Source organism: Danio aesculapii, chromosome 21 (genome assembly GCF_903798145.1).
Source record: "Danio aesculapii chromosome 21, fDanAes4.1, whole genome shotgun sequence".
NCBI classification, from domain to species: Eukaryota; Metazoa; Chordata; class Actinopteri; order Cypriniformes; family Danionidae; genus Danio; species Danio aesculapii.
The window spans coordinates 9,459,282-9,473,850 of record NC_079455.1 but is presented as its reverse complement, the minus strand read 5'-3'; positions in this window follow the sequence as shown (position 1 = coordinate 9,473,850).

Sequence of the window (14,569 nt, the reverse complement as noted above, 5' to 3'; positions counted from 1 at the left end):
CCTGAATTACCGTTTGTAGTCGAAGTGGATGCATCGACCACCGGAGTGGGAGCCATTCTGTCCCAGTACCACGGTACTCCTCCATTACTCCATCCATGTGCCTATTTCTCCCGGAAGCTCAGCCCGGCGGAAAGGAACTACGACATCGGAAATCGAGAACTTCTGGCCATCAAGCTCGCCCTGGAGGAGTGGCGACACTGGTTGGAGGGGGCCAAACATTCATTCCAGGTGATCACAGATCATAAAAATCTCCAATACCTAAAAGATGCTAAAAGACTCTGTCCTCGTCAGGCCCGTTGGTCATTGTTCTTCTCCAGATTTCAGTTCTCTATCTCATATCGACCAGGATCAAAGAATATCCGAGCAGACGCACTTTCCAGAATCCACGACCAGCATGAGATTGAGACACCGGCCAAGATCCTTCCCGATCAGATCACTATCTGTCCCATCCAATGGTCCGCTCCTACAGTAACCGCCACTCCAGAATCCAGAACTCCGCCGGGCTGTCCCCCCAATCAACGTTTCATCCCTGAAAATCAACGGGTAGATCTCATTCATTCCAGCCATACATCTCTGGGCACAGGACATCCTGGGGCCAACAACACCCTCTCGCTGCTATCCCAACGCTTTTGGTGGCCGAACATGGCGAGGGATGTGAGAAGATATGTCCAAGGCTGCAGAGAATGCGCTATGGCGAAGAGTCCTCGCCATCTACCTACTGGTAAACTCCATCCCTTGCCCATCCCAAACCGCCCCTGGTCACACCTAGGAGTTGACTTCATGACAGACCTCCCATTGTCTGAAGGTAACACCTGCATTTTAGTCATCATAGATCGATTCTCTAAATTCTGTCGTTTGATTCCTTTGAAAGGTCTACCCACAGCCCTAGAGACCGCCGAAAACCTGTTCAACCACGTCTTTCGAAATTTTGGGTTACCAGAAGATATAGTCTCGGACCGAGGACCCCAATTTATATCCAGACTATGGAAAGCATTCTTCAGACTCCTAGGTGTGACCGTAAGCCTCTCGTCTGGCTATCACCCTCAAACCAACGGCCAGACAGAGAGGAAAATTCAGGAAGTGGGGCGGTTCCTCAGGACCTTCTGTCACGGTCACCAAAACTCCTGGAGCCAGTTTCTGGGCTGGGCGGAATACGCCCAGAATTCCCTGCGGCAATCTACCACCGGACTTACGCCATTCCAATGTATCCTAGGGTTTCAACCTCCACTCTTTCCATGGGATGGCGCACCATCTGATGTCCCCGCAGTGGATTACTGGTTCCGGGAGAGCGAGAGAGTCTGGGACGATGCTCATCACCATCTTCAGAGGGCAGTACGCAGAACAAAGGAGGTATCCGATAAGAGGAGGATTCCAGGTCCCATCTATACTCCAGGGCAGAAGGTCTGGCTTTCCACTCGAGATATCCGTTTGCGACTGCCCTCCCGAAAACTAAGTCCCAGATTTGTTGGTCCCTTCACCATCCTGGAACAGGTCAACCCCGTCACATATAAACTACAGTTACCTCCACAGTACAGAATCCACCCCACATTCCACGTGTCCCTTCTAAAACCCTTTCACGATCCTCTGATTCCCTCCACAGAGCCTGGTCATGAAGAGGAACCTCCTCCCCCACTGATGTTAGAAGAAAGGGCCATCTACCAAGTCAAGGACATCCTACGGTCCCGGCGTCGTGGTGGTCTGCTTGAATACCTCGTCGACTGGGAAGGATACGGTCCCGAAGAAAGGTCATGGGTCCCCAGATCCGATATATTAGATCCCGCACTTATGGAAGAGTTCCACTCCAATCACCCAGAATTTCCAGCACCTCGAGGACGAGGTAGACCACCACGACGTCGGAGGTTCAGGCCCTCAGGAGCGGGCCCTGGGGAGGGGGGTAATGTCACGGATTTGCCAGGCTCTTCCACCAACATCACGCATCGAGCACCTTCACCTGAGTATTAACCACGCACAGCTGCACCCAATCACTCCCATTCACTATATAAGCACACACCTCACTTCACTCATTGTCCGGTCTCGTTCCTACGAAGCGGACTCTGAGTGAACCACTTCCTAGGTTTCACTCCCCTACGATCTCATCAAAGATACTTACCTTAACTCTGTTTCCTTACAGTCTGTCCAGTGTTCCCGGTGTCCTGTCAGCGTTGTGTGTCTCGTCAGTCTGTCTTCCCTGCAAGTCCTCTGGTGTGTGCATTCGGTCATCCTTCAGTGTCTATCCTCTCACCTGGCAAAGAGGATCATCAGTTTCTTCCAAACTCCATTCAACTCTCAATTATTATCCAATTTGCTCATCTGTTGTAATAAACATCATTTATACTTATACCCCTGTTTGTCCGTCTGCTTCCCGTAACAAACATGATGTACTTTTGAGGCTTTTTTAGTCGAGAATGTAGTTGTTTAGATTGCAACTGCAGTTCATTTATAAGGATAGTGCCTATTTTAAATATTCATAATTTTGGAGCATCAGATTCAGTGCATCAGCCGCCATCAGCATGTCTGAGAAGAGGACCAATGAAAGGGACGGCTGACTCTGAGTCAATCTCTCTCTTTTGTATTTTGTAGTGCTGTATTTATACCATAGTAATCTGGTAGTGTTTGCTTTGCTTTGACTTTTTTGGGGTTAACTATTGTGATATCCTGGTTGCAACAGAGAAATACAGGGAAATCTTAAAATGTGAGCAAAATCACCTGTTTTGTCATCACTTTAGACATTACGCTAGAAAATCATTCAAACACTAGCTCTAAAGTGACGTTGGTGAATTAGTAACGGCTTCTGCGGTTTTGACGTCAGCTGCATGTGAATTAATTTTTTCAGTGATAAAATAGAAGGCTTCAGACAGAAAATAGGAGATATTAAACTTTCTGCACGACCCTATACTTCAGATCCAGTAAACATCCCACTGAATCAAAATAACCTACAGTGCTTCAAAATCATAGAACAGGAAGAGCTAGATAAAATTATAAATAGTTCTAAACCAGCTATGTGTATGTTGGATTCAATTCCAACAAAATTACTGAAAGAACTGCTACCTGTTAGAGGAGAACCTCTTCTTAACGTTATCAACTCTTCTTTATCTTTAGGCCATGTTCCAAATCCTTACAAGCTAGCTGTTATTAAGCCTATTATTATGAAACCGCAACTCGACCCTAGCAACTTAGCTAATTATAGGCCTATTTCAAATCTTCCATTTATGTTTAAAATGCTAGAAAAAGTTGTTTCTACCCAATTATGCTCCTTTCTGCAAACAAACAATGTTTTTAAAGTGTTTCAGTCAGGTTTCAGGGCTCATCACGGTACAGAAACTGCATTAGTGAAAATAACCAATGATCTACTCCTAGCTGCTGACCAAGGATGCATCTCGCTATTAGTTTTACTCGATCTTAGTGCGGCATTTGACACCATTGACCACAGTCGCTTAAAGTCTACAGGTGTCTAGGGACAGGCTCTACAATGATTTAAGTCATGCTTAACTGACAGTTACCAGTTTGTGAATATTAATGGACAGCCTTCACAAGTCAGCCCAGTAAAGTATGGGGTGCCTCAAGGATCAGTTTTAGGCCCTTTGCTGTTTACAATTTACATGCTACCCCTGGGAGACATTGTTAGAAGACATGGGATCAGCTTTCACTGCTATGCAGATGATACTCAATTATATATTTCAACTAAACCTGATGAGATGTCTGAACTATCTAAGCTAACTGAGTGTATTAAAGATGTTAAAGACTGGATGACCAACAATTTTCTTCTCTTAAACTCAGACAAAACAGAATTATTACTTATTGGGCCTAAATCCTGTACACAGAAGATCTCGCAACTCAATCTACAATTAGAGGGATACAAAGTTAGCGTTAGCTCTACTATAAAAGATCTGGGTGTCATATTAGACAGCAATTTAACTTTTGAAAACCATATATCCCATGTCACAAAAACTGCTTTCTTTCATCTGAGAAATATCGCTAAGTTACGAAGTATGCTATCCATCTCAGATGCAGAAAAGCTAGTCTATGCTTTTATGACTTCTAGGCTGGACTACTGTAATGCTCTGTTTGCTGACTGCCCAGCATCCTCTATCAACAAACTTCAATTAGTACAAAATGCTGCAGCCAGGGTTCTTACCAGGTCTAGAAAATATGATCATATCACCCCAATTTTATCCTCCTTACACTGGCTGCCTGTTAAGTTTCGTATTAAATTTAAAATATTGCTTCTTACCCATAAAGCTTTAAATAATTTAGCTCCTGTTTATCTAACCAACCTTCTGTCTCGCTACATGCCAACTCGCTCTTTAAGATCTCAAAACTCAGGGCTTCTGGTAGTACCTAGAATAGCAAAGTCGAGTAAAGGAGGTAGAGCCTTCTCATTTATGGCTCCTAATCTCTGGAATAGCCTTCCGGAAAATGTCAGAGGCTCAGACACACTCTCCCAATTCAAAACTAGATTAAAGACTTATCTGTTTAGTAAAGCATACACTCAGTGTATGACTTAGCGGGTTTCCACACGTTTCTGCATCTTGTTTATGCACACTATGAACAGCAGCTACGCTAATTATTCTCTTTATCCTCCATTTTCACCTGGGTATACTTTTCCCGAGGCCCTCAGACTATGCAGAGTTACTGATTCGATCCAAGACCAGCGACGAGATGATCCGAAGGTTTCCACATCCTGGACCAGGCCGTATCCTGAGCAGCTACTGTGGTGGTCATGGAGGAGTGGAGACTGAGACTGATTCCTGTGACGCTCCAGGGACAGACGAGTCTTCGCTGAGACCAGCTTCCAGCCTCCGCCGCTGAGACTGCAGCTTTGCACAAGACGTTTGGCCAGCGGAGAAATTAAAATGGTTGTGTCCAACCGAGTCTGGTTTCTCTCAAGGTTTTTTAATTCTTCACTTTCGCCAATTAGTGAAGGTTTTTTTCCCTCTCCGCTGTCGCCTCTAGCTTGCATGGTTTGGGATCGGTAGAGCTACACATCGTTGGATTTGCTCTTCAGTGTTTGGACTCTCAGTAAGATTTTTAAACCACACTCAACTGAGCTTAACTGAACTGATCTTAAACACTACTAACTGAACTACACTGTTCCAATTTACTATGACCTTTTATGTGAAGCTGCTTTGACACAATCTACATTGTAAAAACGCTATACAAATAAAGGTGAATTGAATTGAATTGAGTGGCGGAAGAAAGTAGTTCCTCGTACAAAATGGTTTTTGAGGCTCACCTTGTTTGATTTTTTTTTATACACATGATTATGCTGTCGAACTGTTGTATGAAGCAATATCACACTCATAGCAGTGTGATAAGGCTGGATATCGTCACTGGTGGGGGCCACTAAGGCACTCAGCCTGTGGCCTTGAGCCAACGCACGCCTCTCACCAGTGCTAATATACAGCCATATCGCACTGCTATGAGTGTGATATTGCTTATATATATCGCCCTCTGAAGGGCACTTTGGATTTAAAAAAAACAATCATGGCCACCTTATTGAAGTGCTCAAAACCGGCAAATTTCGAAGGTTTCTTTGGAATGAAGATTTTTGAAAGATACAACTGATAAACACTTCAGACCATCATCCTTTTTGCAGGTAGTTGTTCGGAGTTACACACTGCATTAAATACGGAGGTGCTCATTCCTTTGCTCTAATCCCTTCAGAGGGACCCTTCGGAGAGACTAGGGTACAAGGATCAGCATGAGCCCTTCTGAATTGAACCCACTATGAAATTATAAGCCTACTAAAACTTAAAACTATGAAATGTAGTAACATATAGTACAGGCAGAGGGCAGCACAAGGCAGGGGAGCCCACACTGCCTAGGGCCTGTCCCAGACTAGGATTTGAATTCACTCATGCGTGTCCATGTTTAAAGCACCATATCATTACATTTATCATATTTTCTGATTCTTTATGTAAAGTCAGGACTACCTCTAAACAGTGTATGTACAATTTTTAATCAAAAATATTTAGCAAAGGGCTATGGAGTGTTCTCAGTAAAGGCTACACAGTGCCATACGCTAATACAGAGCAGCTAATCTGCCAAAGGAGTCTGGTTGTCACCATCTCTCAAAGAGAGTTCCGGAGGCCTGCATGTCTGAGTCTGTGTGTAGAAGTCTTTTCCTGTTGTTTGAGATTCCACTCTCCACCCCCGTTGTTTTCCTCCTTAACCTCTGACCCTCGCCATCCCAGCTGACAGCTGTCTTCATTTGTGACAGCTCTCTCCTGCTTTCTATCTGGCTCACCGCTTCCTTCCTTTTCCACATCCTCCTTTATACTCAGCCTTTTAAATAGTCATGAAATGATAGCATGAACTGGCAAGTAAAACCATGAGTGGCTGAGAAAGACTTAAAGAAATAAACGAGTCATTCAGAGTTTTATTGTACAAACAAAGACTGTATATTTACAGCACAAAAGCTAACAGAAACTAAATGCACAGCAAACTGTTCACTTTTTGTGGCCAAGGAACGTAAACAGTAGGTTTTAAAGCAAAAAAATACATAGTTAATGATATATTTCAAGTTCAGGCCTGTAATTTGACTTCATGTGGATAAGGAAATTGTATTTTGCATGCTACACTTGATTCAAAAGACTGTGACGAATGACGTCTTAAGGTCATTATGAAGGGTTACGTCCTGTTTTGTCTTGGGTTATGATTCAGAATGTGTTTCAAACTGCTGCCATCTGTGGATTTACATTGAGGCAGAGAGTCATTCTCTCCACTAGATGGAGTCAATTGCTCTTTCATTTATAGACACACTATGAAGATCATTCTGCAGTGAATAACTACTGTTTTGTGTTTAAATAAACTATCAATGCATATTGATGTTTTAAAAAAAAAAACTTTTGTTTAACTAAGATGAATTTTTATGTCTGCAGATGATGAACCTGTGGAACACCATCTGAAATGCACAGCTAATAAGATTATACTTACATATGTCCCTCATCCATTAGTATGATTATGAAGGCCAAAACTACACGAAAAAAGATTACTGCTGGTTGTTCAAACTACTTGTTTAAATTAAGACGAAACAACACAATTCATGTCATTTCTTTGGCCAATTTATTTGTTTTATGTTCAGTCCACCTAAATTTGTAAACCATTAAGTTAATTTAAGCATTTTGTGTTAGGACAACATGAAAGAATTGTGTTGGTCCAACTACCTGGTTGAGGGATTTATAGTTTCCAGCAAGCTTTGCGTGGCATTTAATTAAGAGAGGAAAATGTTGACAATAAAAGTAATCTTAGGTGTTTAAAGTTAATAGAAAGACTTGTTAGAGTTTAATCTTCACTTTAGTTTGAAAATTTACAAGATTTTCATGTAATGCTTTGAGTTTTGAGATTATTACCTTATAGAAGCACTCATGCTTTGGGTGTTAGCAGCTTAATTAGCATTAATGAAGTTTGTTGCTTTGCTCAGTGAGCAATAACTGTCCTAAAATTAGTTCTGAGATCAGTTTCAATCAACTGTATATGTGATGTGCTTAAAAATGTAGGATTACTTCAAAAAAACTAAGAGACTCTGAAATGTATGACACATAAAAGACATACTTGATGTTATCAGACCTTTGAGTTTAAGTTAAATAAAAATACAAATGTATTTAAACTTTTATTTCATAAAATCATGTTGGACCAACTCAATTTAATTTGTGTAAATAGTTTTTATTTTAGTTGGTGCTAAACAAATTTATTAGGAAATCCTGCCCTCAATTAAATTGAGTTAATCCAATGAGTTATATTTTTGAGTGTAGCAGTTAATTGCACTTTCATATTTTTTTGTGACTGTTAATGCGTATAAATGTAATATCTCTGTGGCAAGGTACTGTGCAGCCAGTGGAGGCATCTTCAACTGGAAAGAGCTGGTAACACTTGTTCTGTTAAACTAGAAACAAAATTGAGCTTAATTAGAATTAAACAAATTACAATTTGAACATTAAGATGTATAAACCTTTTAAGAAACAACTTATTTACTTGATGAGAGTGTTGACCGTCTGTGTAATTACCCAGCAGATTTACAATATCATAAGACATTAATATTAGGTTAGATTTAGGTTGTGACGTCAGGTGACCAAAATTCAGTGTCAGAATCTAAGGACAAAATTATATTGACGTTCAATAATGAGGTTAAATGACATTGATATTTGGTTGATTTTAGGTTGTGTTGGAAAGTGACCAAAATCCAATTTCGAGCCAACATCTTAAACTAACGTCATATTGACATCAAATACTGACATTTATTTGTCAGGTATGCCATCTAAAATCCAACATTACATCCAACATCATAGTGGTAGCGTCCACACAATGTCAAGCAGCAACATAATTAGATGTTGATATTTGGTTGATTTTAGGTTGGATGTTGGAAATTGACATTGGCCTGACGTTGGGTTCTGATGTCAACCCAATTTTTATTTCCAAACAAAATGATACAACGTACAACAAGGTACAACGTCAATGTGACGTCATGTTAATATCCATGTGGCTGCTGGGTAGATGATTAATCTCCAGAAAAAACAGTAATGAGGTGCTTTTTCAGTTACAGATTGGAAATAATAAGACGGGAAAACAAAAACTTGAAACTCTATCACAAAAAATAATTACAGCAAAAAATGTTTTTTTTTTTCGGATAATAAAGTATGATTTACATGTAAACTCTTTTAAAGAACATTTTGTTTAAAGAGGTGTGATGTTTGTGTTCAATATAGTACTAAGAGGAGTTGGTAACAGTTACTGGGGTAGGATTATTTTCAAGGCAAGGTGTTTCAAAATTGTATTACTGATAGCGAAATCTCCACTTTTATCTTAGCATATTATGCTAAACCCTATTGTTCTTGTACTGTGATTCAACACTAATATGATTGTAAGCCCTAGAGCAATAAAAACGTAACAGTTCTTGACTGTGTCCTACGAACACTAGAGTACACTTCTGTTCTCATCACTCAAGCACTCATCCATCAATAAAACATGCTTGTAGCTGAATGCAAGGCACAAAACCACACAACCATCCCGATGAACCAACTCCCGCTTCCTGTCATGGGAGACCATTAAAAAAATGTCATTTCAATTACCCCTATTCTGTGCTATCCACAGCTTGGGCCTTTCATTATGGACACTGACTTGCGCACATGCACACACATAAAAAATGTGGTGAAAAGAAGAGGAAGTCTTGAGGACTTTCAAAGCACCATTGGCAGGGAAAGCCTCTTGTGCCTGGAGAATGGAAGCAAGATGAATAACACGTACTGGGAAACAGCCGCCCGACACAAAGTGGACTGGAGTAGTTCATTCTAGTCGGGCAAGAGGGTCGACTTCTTGAGGGAGTAGGGGGTGCAAGGGGAACCCGGGGGTCCTCAGGAGCCCAGGACCTGCTCTTAATGAGAAATTCCTGGGGATTTGGAGGGGCGCAGAGGTCTTCATTTTCTCACTGCGCCCACAGGCTCCTGGAAATGGGAGGTGTGGGCTCCTTTTGAGTATCTGTGGGGTAAAGGAGGGGAGCGCTATTGAGATGAGGAAGGGTGGGGGGGTGGAGGTATGTGGTGAGATTATGTATATGAGCTTGGGGCTCACATGCAGACTGCCACCTCTCCAAGCATGTGTGGAGGGGGAGAAACGGAGGCTTTTTGAAAAGGTGGAGGTGTCCCTCTGAGAGCTAATTCTAATTAAAAGAATAAGCACGAAAGATGAGGGACCTTATGCGCAGCTGGGCCACCGGGAGCTCAGCGAAGAGGCCCTGGGGCTCCTTACTTGCTTACCATACGACGCTGAGGGCGCCTTGGCCCGAGCCCCAAATCAGCAGGGCTGGACATTGTGTGAGTAGAACTACGGAGCTCATGCACGGACCAAGTACAAACAAACCCCACTGGGCCGTTGACGGCTGTTTGAGGCCGAGGACGGAGTCCCCCTCTGGGGCGCTGGCCCTGAAGGACCTCTGCATGTGGGTTGGAGCCAAGCAGTTGGAGCCAGGACACAAAGCCCAACATGGGGCATGCCAGAAAAATTAGCTGGAGACTAGCAACTCTAGCAATTTACATTTTTACAGAAATCTCTTCATAGAGTGTTTTTTGCAGACTTTAGTGAGGTTTAGCACTGTAGGTGGTGAAAAATGCAGGGTTAATGTCTATTTGTTGGATTTTTAGATGCAAAACCACTTTCAAAATATACCTTTATTCTTTATGTCCACACTGCACTGTTATTTCGCTAGTCACATCACAGTCCCTGCAGTTTAGCAAAACCACTAACTCCTAGAAAAGGTCCAGGAAAACCAGAGATTAGATGGTTTCAGACTCGTTCCTCTTTTTAGCTTTGTACTGTATGCAGAAGAATCTGAAGCATTCCTTTTCCATGTCATTTTCCACGTCAAGGACAGATATATAATTCAGAAACCATGTTTTAAAAGTTGGTTCACCCGAAAGTAGAACTCTTTCCACAATTTTCTCACTCTGATTTGACTCATGTCAAATGATTTTCTTTATTCTGCAGAAAAAAAACAGAATCTTTCAGCTTTTTAGTCTATTTTATTAAAGACAATAACATCTAAAGCATCCAAGCTCTCTTAAGTATAATGCAGCATGAACTAGCTGGTGTTTTGTACATCTTCTGAAATTGCAACATAAACCTCAGATGTCGTGACTTGTGAATACCCATGAGGTTTGACACGTGCATACCACAGACCCATTTGCTGATGCTGATCAATGCTCACATTTGATTGGATGTTTGGAGTTTAAACGTTTGAACCACATTGGCTTTCCATGTGCAAACAAAACAGTTCACATACCTTTTTGTAAGACAATACAACAACAAATGAGTTTTGAACAACAAGCAAATCACATATGCCTTTTCTACTACAGATTGTAGAACTTCACTCCTTTGCATCAATCATAATCTATCTTACAAGATTCTGCGAACCAACAATGCTCAACATAGTCAAACAAGACTCACAAGCAAGCTGTCAATGGCGTGAGTCAATGGAAATGCCTATTGATCTCTCTAATCACTCTTTTTTGGACATGCACTTTGCTCTCTCTCAGATCTCAGCTGACCTGGTTCGCCTGAACTCGGCCCATCTCCAGTGTTTCCACACCAGGCCAGAGCAAAGGGCAAACCTGCAGGGCAAGATGGAACGGACTAGCCTCGGCAACGGTCTGTCTGGCGGGATGAGTCTGTTCAAACCCTCTTTCACAGACAAAAGCCAGAGGTCTCCGTTTGGCCTCCGTACAAAGACTCTGAGCTACTCTTGGCAGAACTATAAACATCCTTTCCTTTATGAGGGACACTTGCCGTTGCTTAAGGAAGCGCTGGAATAAACAGCGCCAAGATGTTCTTCCTCTCCTAAATCTCATATGTCCAATTAATTAGTTTATTAAGATGAGGGAAAAGTGTGCGCCTCCTCTCGGTTGTTTCCAGACAGGTTTAATGTGCATTTAAGGCCGGACAATGGGCCGTTCATTCATATGCAAAAGCGAGGTATATGGAGCAAGCCAGTTTTTGTGGGCAATGACTCAGACACCGATTGAGGGGCAGTGGGGCATGACGAGAGGCCCTCCCCATATCTGCCCGCTGCAGCTCTCTCTGCTCCGAAAAAAGAAAGGGCTGGGCTCTACCCGGTGGGGTGGAGTGGGGGGACAGGACAAAGAGCACAGCCGTGAAATGGCGTTTGTAAAAGACTGGCACCGGCCCCCTCATTGAGATGTCAATCTGAATCGTGGTTCTGTGGGATGAGGCCTGTCATATAGCTGTTGATGAGACAGTAGAGGGTTTAGGGCTCCTCGCTGGTGCGGGTCACGATCTGATGCTGGTGAGAGCCTCTTCCTTCCCACCGTTTATGGGGTTCAGCTTTAGATTTCATTTCGTTTGCTAAGTCGTCCTGGGTAAACTCTACTCATTTGTGTAAAACCCATGTTGTTCATTATGATTTGTCAATAATCACCTTGTGATTCAGGAATTCTGACAAAGAACTGATCAGTGATCACTTTGGTTAGCAGAATTCAATTATAGTTATTTCAGTTAACAAAATTCACAGTATGTTTATGTTTTCATTTTCTACTATGAGGCACTATTAATTAATTAATTCATTCCTTAATTTTCTTTTCGGCTTAGTCACTTGATTAATCTGAGGTCGCCACAGCGGAATGAACCGCCAACTTATCCAGCACATGATTTAATAATAATAATAATTCCTTACATTTATATAGTGCTTTTCTGGCCCCTCAAAGCACTTTACACATAGGGGGGAATCTCCTCATCCACCACCAATGTGCAGCATCCACCTGGATGATGCGACGGCAGCCATTTTGCACCAGATCGCACACCACACACCAGCTGATTGATGGATACAAGACAGAGTGATGAAGCCAATTATGATATGGGGATGGTTAGGAGGCCATGATGGACAGAGGCCAGTGGGCAAATTTGGCCAGGATGCCAGGGTGAAACCCCTACTCTTTTTCGAAGCACATCCTGGGATTTTCAACAACCACAGAGAGTCAGGACCTCGTTTTAACGTATCATCCGAAAGACGGATGATTTACACAGCGGATGCCCTTCCAGCTGCAACCCATCACTGGGAAACACCCATACACACTCATTCACTCACACACACACGCACACACACACACACACACACACACACACACACACACACACACACACACTATGGACAATTTAGCCTACCCAATTCATCTGTACCTCATGTCTTTGGACATGCGGGGGAAACCGGAGCAACCGGAGGAAACCATGGCAAACACGGGGAGAACATGCAAACTCCACACAGACAATGCCAACTGACCCAATCGAGGCTCGAAGCAGCGACCTTCTGGCGAACGTGCCACTCACTGCCCAACCACGTCGTATGAGGTGCCTACAAAATTCCATATAGTGATATTAGTAAGACACAACCCAGTTGTTTAACTACAACTAGGTTGCTGTGCTTAGCTCTTTGACTCCATTTCTAATGTTAATTTGTCTTTGTTTGCCAAATAGTGTGTTGTAGCAAAAACTGCATAAAGAGAGCAATTGTGCTTAGGCTAATTGATTCTGTGGTGATTTAGTCACTGGTCACTTCAGTAAAATTCATTTTGTTCTATTAAGTTTGAATAATAGGGAGACGCAGTGGCGCAGTAGGTAGTGCTGTGGCCTCACAGCAAGAAGGTCGCTGGTTTGAGCCTCGGAGTTTGCATGGACTCCCTGCGTTTGCGTGGGTTTCCTCCAGGTGCTTCGGTTTCCCCCACAGTCCAAAGACATGCGGTACAGGTGAATTGGGTAAGCTAAATTGTCGATAGTGTATGAGTGTAAATGAGTGTGCATGGATGTTTCCCAGAGATAGGTAGGGCAGCCGCTGCGTAAATATGTGCTATATAAGTTGGCGGTTCATTCCGCTGTGGCGACCCCGGGTTAATAAAGGGACTAAGACGAAAATAATTGAATGAATGAATGAAGTTTAAATAATGCTTTATAACAATAGTAACACTGTGCATGTAAAAATGGAACTCAGCAATACTTTTATCGTGTTATTAAAAAACACATTGAACATCTAAAACACACAGACATAAAGATTCAGCGTATGCTTCTCAACCATGGTGAGTTTTTTTTTTTTTTTGCTGCAGTGCATGCTGGGAACAATGGATGAATGTTATATGATTCACAAAATAAAATAAAAAAAACTCTAACCACTGTTGAGATGCATATACTGATTATTGATGTATGTATTTGTGAAGTGATTCAGATGCTCAGAGTCAGTGTGTTTAAAATAATTATAAAACCACAGCTGAAGTCCATTGTCTTGAAAAACACTGAAATGTCTCTCTGATATAATAAACCATAATTTAAACAAATGCAAAGTTAAACTTATTTACTGTAATATAGTATCAATCAATCTGATCCTATTTCTCTTTTTTCTTGTCATAGTAGGCAAAAAAAATTTAAAATCGGGAAAAAACATTGTCTTTTGTTTTGTTTTTTGTAAAATGTAATTAGCTAAAATAATTAATTATCAATAAATCCCATATTGACATTTGTGGACATCTGACAGAAATAAAATAAAGTTGCATTGGACAGGTTAAAAGAACATAAACGCACGGTACACACATTTGCAAAGCAGACTATCTGACTTCAGCATTGTTTTTCAGATGAACAAGAATGTTCACTTGGCATGTTTCTTAAATATCTGCAAACATATTATGGAGTTTTTATGCTTTAGAAGAGTCAAAAACTTACATACTGCACCTTTAACCCTGCTGTTGAGTAACTTTAACTCAACTTAGAGAGGGACCAAATACTATCTAAACTGAATAAATTTTAGTCTGAGGATTTTGCTGTTTAACAATATTAATAATGAGAGTTAGAAAATAAAAAAGGAGCAATAGTTTTTTTCAATCTTTATTATTTGGATTCTACCTGATGTAATACATTTCTGATTGTTGATTTTTCATTACACTGATGTAGGAATCAGCAAGCCCAAATAAGACAAGTGATTAATATGTGAGCTCTTAGACAGTTTTATTGCAACCAGTTCCTTGGAATCACTAGAGTGTGACAGGACCTGTGAGTGTGAGTGCGTGTGTGTGTTTTTTTT